We start from the raw sequence: 17,917 nt of genomic DNA on the forward strand, positions 1-17,917 counted from the left end.
AAGTATGTATAGAGTCTATCGTTTTAAACAATATCCATAAATGGCCGCCATTCCAGGCTCCTAGGACAGAGAAGGTGATCCAATCCCAGCGCCCAGGAAGAGGCTCCCCCACTGCCATTCCACTCTCCTAGGGCAGAGAAGGTGAGCTGCGTGGGCACCAGAAGCACCGCTCCCCCCAGTGGAAATGAGAAGACACTTAAACAAGTCTCAGAAACAGCCTTCCAGATCACCTACAGCAACCCCAAAGGGAAATGAGATGGAACAATCTGATACTCAACCACCTGGACTCCCTGAACTGGCAAGAAAAGAGGATCTGGAAAAAATGAAATCAGAAATAATTTCTCAGATAATAGCAAAGATTGTGCCCACAGTGCAAGATATGATTAATAAATCTAGAGAGGACACAGATAAAAAAATAGAGGATCTGAGGAACATGTTGGAATCCCAACATAGGAAACAAATGGAATCCATAAAACAGATATGAACATATTTCCAGGAGATTAAAAACTCCATCAAAAGTCTATGCAGCAGAATGAACCAATGGGAGTAAAGAATTTCAGATATAGAAGATAAGATTGCAATTAGTGAGGAGGAAAAGAAAAATTGCTTCAAAATTGTAAGGGAACACAAGAAATCAATCCAGCAGCTGCTAGATGATGTGAAGAAGAATAACATAAGACTGATTGGAGTCAATGAAGAAACAGGAGAGAGTGCAGATGACATAAAAAAACTGTTCACAGAAGTGATGGCAGAAAACTTCCCCAGCAGGGGAAAAGAACTTGACATACAGATAAGTGAGGCATATAGGACTCCAGCTAGCCTTGATGAAAAAAACTCTACACATAGGCATATAATAGTTAGGATTCCAGAAACCCAACAGAAGAATAAAGTTCTACAAGCAGTGAGAGAAAAGAAACAAATCACATACAAAGGAAAGCCCATCAGAATCACAGCAGACTTCTCAATGCAAACCCTCAAGGCAAGAAGAGCTTGGAGTGATGTATTTCAAGCCCTAAAGGAAAACAGCCTCCAATCCAGATTGATGTACCCTGCAAACTATCTTTCAAAATTGATGAAGAAATAAGATACTTACCTCAGGAACTTCATGAATCCCAAACCAGCACTCCAAAAATTTTTAGGCAATATCCTAGGAAAAGAGAATGAGGATCACAACCCCAGGAAGCCCAGCAGAATGAATCCGTTGGGCGAGACAAATTAAACACAAAGAGGGAGAATCCAACAAAAAGAAAAAGTCATGACAAGGCTTTTAAAACTTTTAACTTCGTCTCCCTAATGAGTATATAATTCAATCTTGTTATTGTTCATGATTAGTATTTTTCTGATTCTAGTGTTGCACACCTTTCCTTGTGCTGTAGTGGCTATTTATCATCTTCTTGTGTCCACTTTTTAATTGAGTTGTCTATTAATGAGCTGTAAGAGTTCTTTATATATTTTGGTCATAGGTTATATGCATTGGAAATGTGGTCTGTTTAAGGACTACTTTTCATTTTAACGATATCATTTAAAGTTCTAAATTTTGATGGAATCTCATTTATCAACATTTTTCTTTTATACATCATGTTTTTTGTATCCTAGGAAGTTTTTGCCTACTGTAAATTCATAAACATTTTCCATTATAATTTCTTCTTAAAGTTTTATACTTTTATCATATTTAGGTTCATAGATCCCTTCAAGTTATTTTTATGTATGGAAATAAAGGGTTGAAGTTAATTTTTTATATACGGATACCAGGTGTTCTAGTGCCATTTGCTGAAAACACTATCTCTTCCTTGGCTCTTGAATTGAGTTTATGTTCTATAAAATGTTAATGTTAAATAATCTTTCAAAACTCAGTGGACCATATATGTGTGGTTCTATTTCTAGATTCTCTGTTTTATTCCAATGATCTATATGTCTTTCCTTACACCAACACTGCCTTGATTACTGTAGCTTTAGAAGTCTTAAAATTAGGTACTAAACGTCTTCAAACACTTTTTTGTTCTTTTCACTTTTCTAGGTCCTTTATACTCCTACATAACTTTTAAATTTCAATATCCAATTCTTCATTTATAGCAAGTATACAGAGACCTGAATTTTTATATATACCTTGTGTTTTCTAATCCTGCTAAATTCAAATACAAGTTCTAGGGGGTCCTAGAGATTTCTTGCTATTTTCTCTGTAAATGAACATTTCATCTACATATAAAGATTTTACTTATACCTTGTCAATCCTATCCTAATTGTGTCATTTTATTGCCAGGCTATTTTGGTTTGGGCCTATGTTTCAAAGTTGAATGGACAGATGAAGAGTAAGCATATCTGCCCACCTTAAGGAGAAAGCATTGTATCTTCTCTATTCATATAAGGTGTTCTCACTGGAAGTATGGAGTACATGTCTTTAATCTGTTGAGAAGGTTCTGTTCTACTTCTAGTCTGATAGCTTTTACCATGAACAGCTGTGGAATTTAGTCCAATACTTTTTCTGCAACTACTGACAGGTTCATATGTCTTTTTCCTTTCCTCTGTTAAAATGATGATTTTTGGGGATGGATCTTCCAATGCTGAACCAACACTGCTATCCCTATAATAAAACCACTTTCTACATACTGCCAGATCTGACTTCTAATAGTTTGTTTTTTTCCACAAATTTCTATCTATGTTCATACTTTTTTCTTCTATTATCTTTATCCAGTTTTAGGATTAGCACAATGTTGATTTCCTAAAATGAGGGGAGAAGTGTTCCTTTTTTTTTTCTGCTTTAAATGTTTGATATAATATATCAGTTAAAATGTATATGAGCCTGTTGTTGTCATATAGGTAGGTTTTCAAGCTAGGAATATACTTTTTTTAATAGGTGCTCTTCAAATTTTATATTTCCTCCAGAGTCAGTTTCATTAATTTGTCTTCCAAGGTACTTCTTAGAAGTTGTCAAATTTATTTCAAAAAAGATTTTTGTAATATGCTTTCTATATCCTTTTAAATTCTGTAAAATGTGTGGTAATATCTCCTAGATGTTGATATTGTAATTTAAAAAATGTATAATTGGTATTGTGAAATAGGAAGAGAAGGTCTAACGGAGCAGGGGAAGTGGGAGGGGTAGGGGAAAGGAAAGAAGGGAAAAGGAAATAAGGGAAAAGAAAAAATATGAGAAAAGGAAAAAAATGGAAACAAAGTCTCTGCAAATAGGGAAGGGTGGAGGGGGTGGAGGGAGGGCTGGGGAAGGGGAAAAAAATAAGAACCAAGATACTTGTATAAAGGTGGAAGATCCCAATGATGTATGTAAATGTGTTTTATACCTAAAATGTACCGATAAACTTAATGGGGGAGGGGATAAAGTAAAAACTATAAAATCAGAAAAAAAAACCCCAGAAAAACACATTATCCATAAACAAGAAACCCAACAAGGTGAACCTGTCCTCTGTGATTCACCCCCTGAACACTCTTCCCTCATTGTAGTAAGCAGTAATGTCGGTGGCCTGGTGTATGGGAAGGCAATGCTGGTTTATCTGTCAGGCTTTGGGGATGTAGAGGTTTAGGTTCAGATCTCAGCTTTTTCACTTTTCTGACATCCATGAAAACTCTCTTCTGAACCACTATGTTATTGTCATTCAGATGAGTAAACGAGGCAGCAATCCCAACCCCTCTAAATGCGGTCTTCGGATTTGGTCTCATAAAGATGTCCCAGTAATCACTCATCAACTTACTGTTGTGGCTTCTGCTACTGCCCCAGCCCTCTCAGAACTCTCGATCACCTTTACTTGAATTTCTGAGATAACCTTCTTTGGATTCCTTGTCTTCTGCCTTATTCTCACACATTTCTACACTTTGATGAAACAATATCATTGTACTTAAAAAATGTAACTATAATCATGCCATGACGTGGAATTCTTCAGTGGCCTTCTTTAACTTCCAGGATAAAATTTGTAGTCATAAAATTGCATGCAAGATTCTTCCCCCTCTCTCTGCAGTCTCATATGGATACTCTATGGGCCAGTGAAGTTGTTTCCACATTTATAGTGCTTCGAATTTTCCACTTGCTGGCCTCTTCCCTTTCCCTCCCCTCTGACACACACAAAAATAATGCTCTGACTCTTACTGGCTCTAACTCTTCAACTGAAATAGCCATTCCTCTGGCAAACCTCCCTTTACCATAATGCATCTGGCTTATCTTTCTTTTCCATCAGCAACACTAGCCCCCAGTTCTTTTCAAGTGACAAGATTTTATTTTACTGTCAGGTTTGGGGATCGATTTTTCTCACTGGAGTGTGAGTTCCCTGAGACAATGATTATGCCTTACTTACTTTTAGATTCCTAGCAGGTTTGAGCAACACAATAAGCAAGCTATAAAAGTTTATTGAAAGGGGACATGTCTAAAGTTTAGGTGCAAGTAATTCTACAGTCATCCATAGGATTTATACTAAGGAAATGAGTCTCAAATTGTGGCATTCCAGGTTCTGGCCAACTTACAAATCGGATGTGTGTAGAAGTGCTGCTCTGTGTCAGCAGAGGTGTTGGGGGTACAAGAGGAGTGTGGGGAGGGAAGAATGTAGGCAGTAGGAGTGCCACACAGTTTCCAATAATGCCATGTTGTTGACTATTATATCAGAAATACAACTAGTATAACTAATATTTTAGTCAGGGATGCAAACACACAGGAATTTATTTTCTCTTGTGATGACAAGAGGTAGTTGCTGTCTAGTAGCTTAAAAATGTCAGGTCAAATGTTTTTATGATTATCTTGGCCATTTTATTTTCTTGCCTTTTCTCATTTCTCTCTCTCTTTCTCTCTCTCTGTCTCTCTCTCTTTCTCTCTCTCTCTCTGTCTCTCTCTGTCTCTGTCTCTCTCTCTCTCTCTCTCTCTCTCTCTCTCTCTCTCTCTCTCTGCTACCCCTCTTTCCTCCCCATGGTACTGAGGATTGGACTCAAGCTTTGTACACGCCAGGCAAACACTCTACCATCTGTACCATTGAGTACACTCCTAGCTGTTGGCCTTTTCCTTAAAGGTTCAAAAAAGTTGTCAGAATTTTAGTTATTAGGACCACATTCCAGGCAGGAATCAAAAGAAAAAATGGAAAGGCAGAAAAGAGCATCAAGAGAGTTTGTAGGTGAAGCTCTACTATGTCATTTTAGGGCATTATATGAAACAATGGTCAAATATTGATGCTATTTGAGTGAGCAATTTTACTTTATTATACTTATTAAGTTAAGACTTATTGACCTTTTAGGAGATCAGTAAATGCAAGTAAATAAACTCTGATCTAAATGAAAACTTAATGGTTTAACTTATTGCTTCATTAGCTTGGGAAGAATTTCATTCTTAATACTCAATATCATTAACAAAATCCTCTATTTGTCAGTATTATTTGTCCAAATTTATTGGTTAAGTACTTACTCTGTACCAGGCTCTGTGCTGAGGGATAGAATGTAAGAGAACAGGACAACATTCTTGTCCTCTAGTGGCTCATTAAATAGGGGATGAAACAAAGAAATCCCTGAGTAAATCTTGTAGTAGTGAAAGCTTCTATGAACAAGGTGAACCTTAGGTGTTTTGGACAGGTGGCATCTAGACCAGCGGTGACGAACCTATGGCATGTGTTTTGTTCTTCCTTTAAGACACAAGACATTAATATATGGGTTTTTTTTTCTAAACTAAGATCTCAGTATTCAGGTTTATTCGCAGTGTTGGCACTTTGCAATAAATCAATGAGTTTTGGATTGCAGCTTGTACACTTGTGTCTCAGAGGTTCACCATCCCTGGTCTAGATGCACTTCCCTTATTCTGGGGGGGAAAAGACAAAATCCAAGATGGCCTCGAGAAAGAACTGACAGCGCATTTACTTTTTTCAAAGGAAGTGAGCACATCAGAGGAACGTTATAGGAACGTTATTTGTTTAATTTCTAAACAAATTAAAAAGCAGAGGTTCAAATATAGAAAGGCATGTGTTTATGGTATGCACAAAGTACAAAATCAGTAAGCCCTGAGAATATCTTCACGAGTTACATCTGTGCACTTCTGAATCACTAATTTCCTCTGCAAACTGTTAACTCTGAGAGTGGAGAACCACAAAGCTGTGCTAAGGCGTGGATTCTGGCTGCTCACCTCCACTGCTGTGTGGCTGTGGTCAGGATGAGGAGCCTGTGTGGAAGAGCGGTGGGTGACATTAGGCTGAATGTGTGCTGGGACATCAGGTGACACTGGAATGGAACACGAGAGCAGGCAGTGAGAAAGCATGTTGGAACTTAAACTTAAAGTCTGGGATAAAAATACGGATTTGAAATTCCGTCATTCATCCCACAATCTTGCTTCATTACCTGTTATGTCCTGGATGCCAGAAATACAATGAGGAGGAAGAGAAGCATTCCCTGTCCTCAACATATTTGCACCCTAGTGATGGAGACAGAGAAGCACAGGTCTTAAAGTGCCTTTGGATGGTGTTTAAAATCAGTATCTTAGAAGAGAATTGTGGAGAAAGTAAGTAAAGTAAGAAGGGATGACTCATAATGAAATCTGCAACACACTAACTTTTAAAGCCAAGTGGTGGCAGAAAAAGAGGGAAGCACAATAGACTTTAAAAGGAACATCTGGAAAAATAGAAAAGAATAGTATCACAGAAATGAAGAGGGCCAGGGAATGGCTACAATGAGTCGAGTCTTGAGGTAAGTAAGGCTCACGAGGCTTTGGACTGGAGGATATGCCAAGGCTTGAAGAATGAGGAGGTTATGAGTGATCTTGAAGGAGCAGAAGCAGAAGATCAAAGGTGGGCAGAAATATTTTCATCTGGGGACTAAATGGGAGGTGAAGAAGAGATGTCAAATCTGTCTGCTCCTTGCCCTAAAATGGCTTTGGTGGGAAGAGGCGAAATAGGGAATGAGGAATTATAGTCCTTTTAAAAAATATCAGATATAGAAAAGGAAGTGCCTAACTGACAAGATGGCATCCTCTAGGAATTCAGAGAAAGTGGGATGCAGAGTGAGAGTGGGAAGAATTAGCCCACAGTTGGGTGTTTCTTCCATGGACACCCGAGAAGATGAAGTTCCGGATTCCAGTACAAGTGTGTGGGAGAGAGCAGGAGTCCAGGAGGCACTCACTGGATGCCTTTTGTTTCTCTGTTAAGGGAAGCTAAGAGTCTTTGGGAATTTAGGATCAAGATCTTCGAGAGAATGGTGAATGTTTCAAATGGGGAGATGGAGAGGAAGTTGCTTAGGAACCCATGAAAGGATTTTCAGGTGATCTTGAAACCCTACCTAAACCTTGAGATCATATATCATGTTGGTACTAGTCTTTTTTATCTCCTCCAGAATAGTTAGATTTATATCAGGAGCGGAGGAAGCCCATAGCCAAAGCTACTTTTGCAGGGCCAAAGGTAGTTCGATTTGGAGAATAAGAAGGAAGGGATTTGAGGGAATTAGCAGAACATGGTTTAAATCAAAGCCACCTCCCAGGTTTTTCCTTCACAAAAACTTTCAGTGTCTCCTGTATCTGCAGCGCACAGCAGAGCACTGAGATTAAGTGCTTTTCAGCTCTGTGGGCCAGAAATCTCAGGCTCACATGAGCACACTTGAGCATGATAAAAATATTCTTTTTTGATTTTGTTATGAAAATGGCTGGGAAGCATTGGCCAAGTGATTTCTGAGATCTATGCAGCTTAGAGGTGGCAGGGACCTCCCCACCCAAAGAAAGCCTAGCTTTTCAAAAAAAAAACTGATGCTTCCTTGAGTTGGAAAGGCTGCAGTGAGGGGAATGGCTGATCCACCAGGACGGGGGCTGTGGCTCCAAGGAGGGCATTAGAAATAAAACTTTCAGAGATTGTGCAATCCCAGGAAACAGCAGAGATGGGGGTGGCCTCACCTGGGTTGCTGGACGTGTGTGGCTGGAGCTAAGCCTGGCGTTCGGGTTTAGATCGTCCCCGGAGACGCTTAAGGTCACTAGGGGTAATCACAGGCAGGATTGCTGGCACTTTTCTCTCTTTGTCCCCTCGTCTTCCCTTTTTTCCCACTGCTCTGGTGATGATTTAATTAGAGATTTTATTTTAAGGAGGCACTTGGTCTGGAACTGAGTGATTAATTGTCTAATAGTAAGGCAGCTCTAGGGATTCAAGCTCATCTTTTTCTTTTCCATTTGAACTGCTGGTTCCATGCTGAAAAACAAGTCTGAAGGCCATTTATCAAGAAGAATAGATGAAGTAAAAAGCCCCTGGGGAACACTATATAAATTCTGTTTTTTCACTCTAACAGTTTCAAACTGCTATAAATGCTGTTATCAAAAACACTTTTTACAAACACTTTAGATCTTTTTTTCTCACTTCACCAACTGCACATGTATAAATCATAGAACCCAACTTTTCAGGGTGTATTTGTGGTAGATAACTTTTAATGATTTGGAGGTTCTTTGGAATTGAACCCAAGGAGAGTCTACAACTGAGCTATATCTCCAGCCTTTAAAACAATTGTTAAAATTTGAGACTGGTTCTTGCTACGTAGCCTCGGGTGGCTTTGTAATCCTCCTTCCTCAGCTTCCTCAGTAGCTGGGTTGCATGCCTGGGCCACCTTGCCTAGTGCAAATGCTGACTTTAAATGCCACAGCTTCTCTATATGATTGTCTGTACGTGGTAATTTTGTCAGGAATAGTGCCTGAACACAATTTCATGTCTGCTCAGTAAATGCTTTTTAAATATAGGTGTCACAGTTGTCATTCCAGAGTTACAGTTTCCACTCACACAGCTTCTGCTTTTAATTCCATGCATTGATATAAAATATGTTTGCATATAAAAAAGATTTTTATTTCTTTGTACTGTGTTCATCCCAAGGAAACTTTAGTCAGAAATTCAGTGCTGTTTTCACTCATCTAAGCCAAGAGAGAATTCTTATTTTCTTTCTTGTTGTTCTTCTCTTTTCTGGTTTACTTACTTTTCCTTTTTTCTTTCCTTTTCTCCCAACTTCATCTGAAAGCCACATTAGGTAGAAATCATGGTCTTCAATTACTAAGGGTTAGGGTGTTAAGCGATAGCTGGTGTTACTCAAAATTTAAAAGCTAATATCTAAAAATAGTATTTCAGAAGAAGTCTGCATTATATGAAAGGCTGAATTTTGCAGTGCCAGCAGTAGCAGTGTGGTAAAATGTGTTGCTAAATTGCTGGTAAAATAGAATTTTCATATTATATAATTTTTCAGAGTATATGCAAATATCTGTAGTTTTACTGCTTTCTGTTCCCACAAATTGCAATCATTCAAAATGAAGTGTAACAGGCTTCTTTAAAGGATTTGTGGACATAATATAATATGCTAATATGTATTTGTGACAGATGATCTGTTCAAATCTAGATATGGGAGAGGTAACTTGGAAATTTGTCTATAGACATGTGGGCTAAACTTGCACAACAGGAGAGAAATAAAATTAACTTCTTCAGATTGTGCTCATGTTGAAAATGAGGGAAAAGTGGCTTCTGCTCTTCGATGTGGTGTTAAAGTGCGATCAGAGAGAAGGTATAGTTTGCGCAAGCTCTGTGAAAGAAGCAAAAATGAAAGGAAAATCTAAATGTGATGAAAAGTGAACTCTCTCTCTCAAGGGCAGAATTTTCAAAGGGAACTTACCCTAAAATCTCTTTAAATGTTCAATTTGTAGTATGAACTTTTAATCTTTTTGCTCAGCTTTGAAAGTGTACCTGTTTAAATCTGCTTTTGCCATTTTAGAAAAAAATACATATATATTTTGAGAAGATGTCAGAATCATCTCTAAAATTAATGACAAAAGCCAGAAAAAAAACCTCCAGTTCTTTAAATTTATTTATCTTACCAGGACAAAAATTAGAAGATTTGGCAGTTGTAATTTTAGAGAGGCAGGGAAATGCTTCAACTATTTCCTCCAGTATCCTGCTTATGCATTGCCTGTGAAAGATAACTTGGCTTTCGTGACTGTTTTGGAGAATTGAAATGACAGCCCTGTGTTTCAGAATGATTTAATTCTGATTCAAAGTTAAGGTTCTAATTAACATGGAGGCTTATTTTCCCTCCCTCACATGCAAAGATAAGAATTTTCAGAACCTTTCCTAATAATCATGTGGTTTGCTTGGATTCTTTCCAAAGAATGAAAAAAAACAGAGTAGGGATGTCCAAGGAGGAGAAAAGGTGAGAATTATAGTATAACACCTAATCAAGTGAATTAAATTGACGTCTCTGTGGAAATCATCCCTTTAAAGTAGTCCAGAATTGTCTTTATTTACAACTTAGTGCCTCTGGTTTTCTTCTGTCTTGAAACTACTATACTCAGTGCAGAAATTACAAGTAGATGAATTAACATCAAAGAAATATTTTTAAATTATTGTGTTTAAAGGCAGATTTTTCCCCCCTAAAGTGCATCTTTAAACTGAATGCCTGTGTGACTGTTCTGAATGAATGGCACTTTCACTGAGAGTTTGAGACTTATTTCAAAAAACTGTCTCTTATCATAGTTTTTCTAGATTTTACCTGTTATTTCCAGGACCTCTCTCTCAATAACTCTCTTCAATCTTGAAGTGAAATCATTTTACTCAGTAATTTAATTCATTACCTTTAGGTATTTGTTGATTGTGTAAATATTCAAGAATCAATTTTCTCATCTCTTCATTAAAACCAAAGAATATTGAACAGCTATTTAAAGTATTGTGTAGCTCTGGTCTTTGGATATTTGTTAATAGCTAGCAAACCACTCTCTCTTTTGAGAGAGAGTACACTACCAGAAAGTGTAGTAAGTTTTCAGAAATAACCATGAAACTAAAAACAAAACAGTGCTTCAGAGGAAGAGAGGACCATTATTTAAAGTACTAGTTCTAATGAAGATGAAATTAGCTACATACTGGGTTAGTATTTTACATCTATTCACCACTTCATCTTGAAACTGGGAATCATGTCAAAGTGACTCTTTCAGCAGAAAAAGATGTACAAGTGGAATGTGCTTAACAGAGATTTGTTTGTGAAACGCTTTCTGAATGATTCTTGACCCCCAGCACCTTTGCCTATTTCTAGGTATTAAAACCCAGATAGCTTCCAGCCACGGTTTTATGCTCGGCCTCCGCTGCTGTGCTGTGGGAGAGGGCGGGAAGAAAGTCCATTCTCTCTCTCCTTAGTCTTCCTCAGCGTTGTGCATTATTTTCCAGCTATTCTAAGCAGCCTTTCCAAGATGAGCGCACCACGCTAGGAAAATCCATAAAATTTATTTTATTGCGCACTTGTAACAATTTCTTAGAAACTTGATAAACTCTACTTTTCTTGGACTACCAGAAAATAGGTACGTAATTTGGATTCTTCACAAGGAGATCTCGTGAGAATTTCTCAAGTTCTCATTGATTCTACTTCTGGTTGGTTCTACTTCTCGTTGATTCTGTTCTCTCTCTAGGATCTTCAGTTCTCTGGGTGAGAATCTCCAACCACCTCTCTCATGAAGTGTCACTCGATTAGCAGCAATGCTCTCTTCTGTATCTGACTCTTTCTTCCCAATGTGTCCAGTCTGAAGTATTCGTTTGCAGAAAAGCTTCTAGCATTCTTAGGTCAGTCAAAGATACAGGCAAAACGAAACGTCGTACTCCTACCTCTGGTTTTCTTACTCTTTGGCCCACGTCATCGCATCTTCTAGCTGAAGTTTCTTTCGAACAACTGTATTAATGTGAACTGAAGAAGGCATATTTATTAAACTACAAAGTGCTAAGGGCAAATGTACACAACTCTAGGAGGGCAAATATTAATTTTCAGGAATAGTAAGATCCAAGCTCAGATTGAGAAATCAAATATTTCTTTAACAAACAAATCCTATTTCCCTTCCCATGGAGTCATCCTATCAGCTTTTAGTGTTGCAAACCATACCAAAACTTCGTGGTTTAAAAGAGCAACTGCTTATTTATTGTATGAATCTATGAGTTGGAACCCCGGCTGGGACAATCTGGTCATTTTGCTCGCTGGGGCTCACATTGTGTCTGCTGTCAGCTTGTGATTTTACTGGGTCACAGTACTTTGGTCTCACGTGCATGGCTCACTGGTAGTTGGAGTGACAGAACCGTCCAGGCCATGTGTCTCTCAACATCCAGCACACAGTTTGCTTTGTCCCGCACATGCCTGTTCTCACCATACAGCAAGCTTAGTATCATCCCACAGACTCAGTCTATAGTACTTAATTGCATGCCAACGGAAGGGTTTGTAGACCAACAAGTAGGCAAATCTCAAAGCACAAAGTATCTTCAGTCCTCTCCTGTATTATGTTTGCTACAGTGCCAGCGAGTAGTTCAAATCATGTGACTGATCCAGATTTAAGGGTTGGAGAAATAGGCTCCACCTAAGGATTGGAAGATCTACAAAATTATATGACAAAACTATGGGCATAGAGAGGAGGAGTTTGTGACCAAAAAATCAGCAAGACCTATTTTGTGCAGAGTAGCAATTGACTTTTCTTCTGCTAAGAGCTTTTGAGAATAAGAAGGGGATCAAGGGACCACATTAGGTTTTAAAGGCTGGTTCTTTATCCCCGGAAGAATTTTTCTCTAACACAAGGGACAGGATGAGCTTAGGGAAAGAGAGAAGTCATCTAATTTTTCTCATTGCCAGTGCTATTGATGGAGTGAAAATGGTAAACATGTTAAGGCCAAATAGGACGGACTGGGTATATCATGCTTTGACTTGTGAGGGTCACACTTTATGATCACCTTCGTGAGTATGAAAAAATTGCATTTACCATTTGGCTGTGTAAGAGAACTTATTGTGTTTTTTCCCTTTACTTTTGAACTTGTTTAAAAAGATTTAGATAAGTTATAAACTCATATCTGCAGCCAAACAGATACTGGCACCATAGAAATTTCACATAATTTGAAAAATCCCCAAATCTCTTGGGTTAAGAAGCTACCTCCTAAATACCTCCTTAAGAAGGTAAATGTATTTTTAGAGAGTGAGAATGGGAGAAATGAAATATATGGATAAAAACTAGTTTTGATACAATGCCATCCATGCAGAAAAACATATATGAAGAAGGAAGAAAAGAAATATAATGGTCTATTACACTGGGATATCCTAAGGAGTCATAGGGGAAAATGTTCAAATTCCAATTACAGGTGAAAAGAAGTCAAATTCTGAAAATGTTAATCATTTACTTCATATTTCTGCCTAGTGCCTGTGTCTATTACATGATCAAATCTGCATGTACATTTTCTTCCAATCTGGTATTTAGACTTCATCTTTTTATTATTATTATTATTATTTTTTGTTAAATTCTTTTATTGGTACATTTTAGGTATACAACACAATTACATTTCTCATTGGGAATTGTACCTTTACATAATGGATCTTGGTTCTTATTTTTTCCCCATTCCTAGCCCTCCCTTCAGCCCCTCCACCCTTCCCTATTTACAAAGACTTTATTTCCATTTTTTCCATTTCTCATCATTTTTCCTTTCCCTTCTTTCCTTTCCCCTAGTCCTCTCACTACTCCTACCTCTTTGGACCTTTTCTTCCTATTTTGCATTATCGATTATTCATTTTAATCATTGGTACATTTTAGGTATACAATACAATGACATTCATCATTAGAAATTTGCACCTTTACATAATCTCTCTTGGTTCTTATTTTTCACCTTTGCCCAGCCCTCCCTTCAACCCCTCCATTCCTCCCTATTTACAAGATTTTGTTCCTATTTTTCCATTTTCTCATATTAATCCCATTCCCTTCTATCCTTTCCCCTAGCCCTCCCACTTCCTTCCCCTTTGCCCCTTTTCTTCCTATTTCACATTATCTATTATACATTTTAGTCCTTATTTACACTTTCAGTTTCTCACACTAGAGAAACTATTTGGTATTTATACATGTGTGTCCTATTTATTTCACTTAAGAGTATTGCCTCAATGTGCATTCACTTAGCTATAAATGTCTCTAATTTCTCATTTTTTATGGCTGAGTAGTACTCCATTTTATAAAAAAAACACATTTTCTTTATCCAGTCTCCACTTGATGGGCATTTGGGCTGTTTCCAAGTTTTGGCTATTATAAACTGTGCTGCTATGAACATGGGTGCACATATACCACTGTGGTATGATTCTTTTAATTCTTTGGGGAAGATCCCCAGCAATGGAATAGTGGGGTCAAATGGGACCAGTTTTCCAGTCCTAGTTCTTTGAGGTATCTCCATACTGATTTCCACAGTGGTTGCACCAGTCTACACTCCTACCAGCAGTGGAGCAGGGTTCCTCTTTCCCCACAGCCCCGCCAGCATTTGTTATTGGTTGATTTCATGATAACAGCCATTCTTTCTGGAGTGAGGTGGAATCTCAGCATTGTTTTCATTTGCATCTCTCGAATGACCAGTGATGTTGAATGTTTTTTCATGTATTTATTTGCTATTTCTACTTCTTTGTCTGAGAAATGTCTCGATAAAGGAGCCAAACACCCTCACTGGAGGAAAGATAGCCTCTTTAATAAATGGTTCTGGAAAAGTTGGGCTTCAACTTGCCAAAGATTAAAACTAGACCTATATCTCTCACCATGCACTAAACTAAAATCAAAATGGATTAAAGATCTAAATATTAAAATAGAAACTCTGAACCAGTTGGAACAGAGGTTAGGTAGAATCCTTGAAGACATTGGTGTAGGAAAAGATTTTATGAACAAAACCTCAGTTGCCCGTGAACTAGCACAAATGATCAGCAAGTGGGATCTCTTCTTATTAAAAAGCTTCTGCACAGCAAGAGAAACCACCAACAGTGTGAAGAGACAACCCACAAGGTGGGAAAAAATCTTCATCTGCTCTTCCTCAGACAAAGGTCTGCTATCTCAAATCTATAAAGAACTTAAAAAGATCAGACCTCCCAAATTTAAAGACCCAGTCTGAAAATGGGCATCTGAAATAGACTTCATCTTTTATTAAAAAAGAGTGATAATAACAGACCAAAAAACACATTGCCAAACTGCACTCAAACTGATGCAAAGCTTTACTAATGAAACAACACATTTTTGACCATAGTTTTTTCTTTTATTTAAAAAATAATAGGATTTACTGCTCTTGAGACTTTTATTTTGAAAAAAGAGGAAAAAACTTATAGAAAAATTAAAGAGACATACTCCTTTGCAAATAGACTCATAAAAACTTGGCTGTAAGAGTCAAAAAGGATGATCAGAGCCTGCCCTTTATGATTTGTGCATATTTCCACTCATTATTTTTTTGAAACTATAGAACATTTATTACATAGAGACACTATTAGAAAATACACATGCTGAGCTAGTGAGGCATGTACCCAATATCCTTGTGGTTTGTCATAAGTCAGAATGCACACAATATATCCCACAGATGTGCACTTGAGTAAATGACTAATAAAGTGAACATGCTTGAAGCAAATTTGCCGTTATAAATGTGCAGCAAACCAAGGCATGGTGTGATGAGAAATTTGGTGGAGAAGCTACATGTAGGCCATCTGGGATGGGATCAAATGAGCAGTTTTCTGAAAGAGGAAAGAGTTTATAGAGGATATGGTATTTCATGAGTTATTTCTGTGAAGAAGAGGCCGGGGTGTGGTCATCTGGGTCTTCATTCTTGTGATGTGGTCAATAGGTTGAGAATAGCCCCTTCGTCTTGGCTTTGGATTTTTGAACATCTTCACACTGGCAATAAATGGAAAGCGGATGTAAAATTAAGCAACTAGAATATAGTTCCCATTGAAAGTCATTTGGGGGGCTTTTGCTTCCTGCTTCAGGTTACTTCAATACAAATATAATTGCAGGCTCTTTGGTTGCCTCCCGCGACATTCTAAGAGAGGGTTCTTCTTGCAGAAAGCTGCCCAGGCCACCCTGCCATCGAGGCACTTCCTGTTCTTGGACCTTGTTTCCTTACATATCTGTAGGCAGCTCTTACTTTTATCTTCTCAGCTAAATTAGTTCCTGCATGTTAAAAAAGGGGAAGTGGTGAACCGCCCCCACGGAAGGCTTTATTTGGTTTTTAAATGCAGGTTTGTTACAATCCTGTTGTGGTTATTATAGGAGACAATTTTAGCACTTTGAGCTATTCCTTTTTCAGAGGAAGTGTTTAAAGTAGAATTTTGCAAAATCTTGAAGGTTAACATTTCAGCCCTGCAAGTTGTTAAAGGTCAGGATATGTTTTGTGATTAAGTTTGAGAATTCTTGGGGAATGAGAATGGTAAGATTTAATACAAAAGTATGGCATAGTGTGTGATTCCTACAACTTCTTATCCAACATACCCTGAACATTCTTTGCATTTCATTTCTTCCTCAACTGAATTCCTTGTTGACTACAATTCAAAGGGCTTTTCTAATCGTTAGTGGGTGGTAATCTCACACACAAACAATACCACAGTGTTACCATGGTGAAAGGAGGACGGATATAAGTTTTAATCTTTCTTAAATTATGGATCTATGTGGCTTGTATTTCAACATGTGCAAAATTCCTCAGCACAAAACATTATTACTGCTTGTTTAGGATATGTATGACTGGAATTAATCTATTTGTTGTTGCTATGATGTTATAACTTGAAATTTCATACATGTTTTAGAAATTAGGTAAATTAGTATTTTTATACCAAAAGAGATACTAGTTAATGGAAAATTTCAAAGTTTTTGGTTGCATTTTTTAAACCATTAATTTTAATTTTGAATTGGTGTTTGAATTTTTCACCAAAGGAATAGTTATTTTTAACACCATATAGAGAAATCACATCATATGCAAAGAATCTTACTGATTCAACTCCTAGAAAAAAGTAGGTATTTTGTGAAGTCATGGAATATATTATAGCCAAGCAATTTATAGTTTGAAGGAAATATGAACTACTTATAAAACCTAAAAAAGCTTTTGCTAGAGAATGAAAGAGGAAATAGGTGAGAACCTGAAATATTTGTGACTGAATCAGGGAGAAGGATGCTAGTCTTACTTAAGCAGATAGGAATAAATTCTCCTAATAATAGCATATTGTACTTCATAAACTTGCTATGGGCCAATGTGCTAAACAATTTACAAATAGTATCATCATCAATACTAACAACAACTAGATAAGGTAGATTCTACTATTCCCTCCAATTCGCAGATGAGTCAATTAGGACATAAAGCAATTGATGTTCTTGTCCTTTAAGTAATTATTGGAGAAGCTAGGTTTGAACACAGGAATATTCTGATCCAAACATCTTGATATATTGATATATTCTGAGATAGTTAGATTAATTTGCAAGGTTGGGTAGGAGCACATGGTTATTAGCTATGGTGAAGCTTAATATCCTAGTCTGGAAGTTCGGCCCAAGATCTGCTGGACTCATTCTCTTCAATGATTAAGCACCTCTTCATTCCTTTTGTTTTCTGATTAAATTCTTCTGCTGTCTTATCAATAGCTTGAATTTGTTTTATTACTTAGTTCTCCGCAATCTTTCAATTTTTTTCTCATAAGGAACTGTATTGTTGAGGAGGGGACCAACAGTTGGAGGCAAGGAGGTAGGATGGAAGGGGAAGGGGAAGAAGAAGAATGAAGATGTGTTAGGTCTCTGCACCAACTCCGCATGAGGCATGTAATCCTTACGTACTGCGAACGTGGATTAATAAAAATTAAAATTAAAAAAGTAGAATTTGACCTGGTTTTCATTCATTTAAAAAACTTCCCAAGTATAAAATGTTCTATCGCAACACAAATTGCTAGTTTTCAAGAAGCGTTTATTACAATTTTATTTTCTTGAAAACAGAACAGAAAGTGCTGACAGTGTCTCTCACTGTAGGGGGAACAGAACTTAAGCAAGTGCGTTGTAATGCAGAGTTTGTGTTAGAAAGCAGGAGAAGAGGTGCTGCCATTCGCCTCTGATCTGCTCAGTGGTTAGTGATCCAGGTGGGTGTGTTGCACACCTCCCTGTAAGGCAGTCTTTCAAGCTCTCAGTGTGGCTTTTCCTGTTTGCAGCTCCCCAGCTCTGTGGCCCACTCCC

General features: G+C 37.6%; 1 long non-coding RNA gene across 3 annotated transcripts in view; it reads left to right on the plus strand.

Moving 5' to 3' along the window:
* Positions 1 to 6,443: 6,443 nt before the first annotated feature.
* LOC110348501 (uncharacterized) overlaps positions 6,444 to 17,917 on the plus strand; it is a 127,552-nt gene continuing 116,078 nt past the window's right edge. Inside the window, exon 1 of one of the 3 annotated variants that reach the window (XR_015439004.1) lies at positions 6,444 to 6,657. This is a non-coding gene — a long non-coding RNA (uncharacterized LOC110348501). Of the gene's footprint in view, positions 6,759 to 17,917 lie in introns of all 3 variants that reach the window. The other 2 variants (XR_015439002.1, XR_015439001.1) reach the window with 2 other exon arrangements.

This window comes from Heterocephalus glaber, unplaced genomic scaffold (genome assembly GCF_053883595.1).
Source record: "Heterocephalus glaber isolate CG9 unplaced genomic scaffold, H.glaber_assembly_v1.0 deba00001465, whole genome shotgun sequence".
NCBI classification, from domain to species: Eukaryota; Metazoa; Chordata; class Mammalia; order Rodentia; family Bathyergidae; genus Heterocephalus; species Heterocephalus glaber.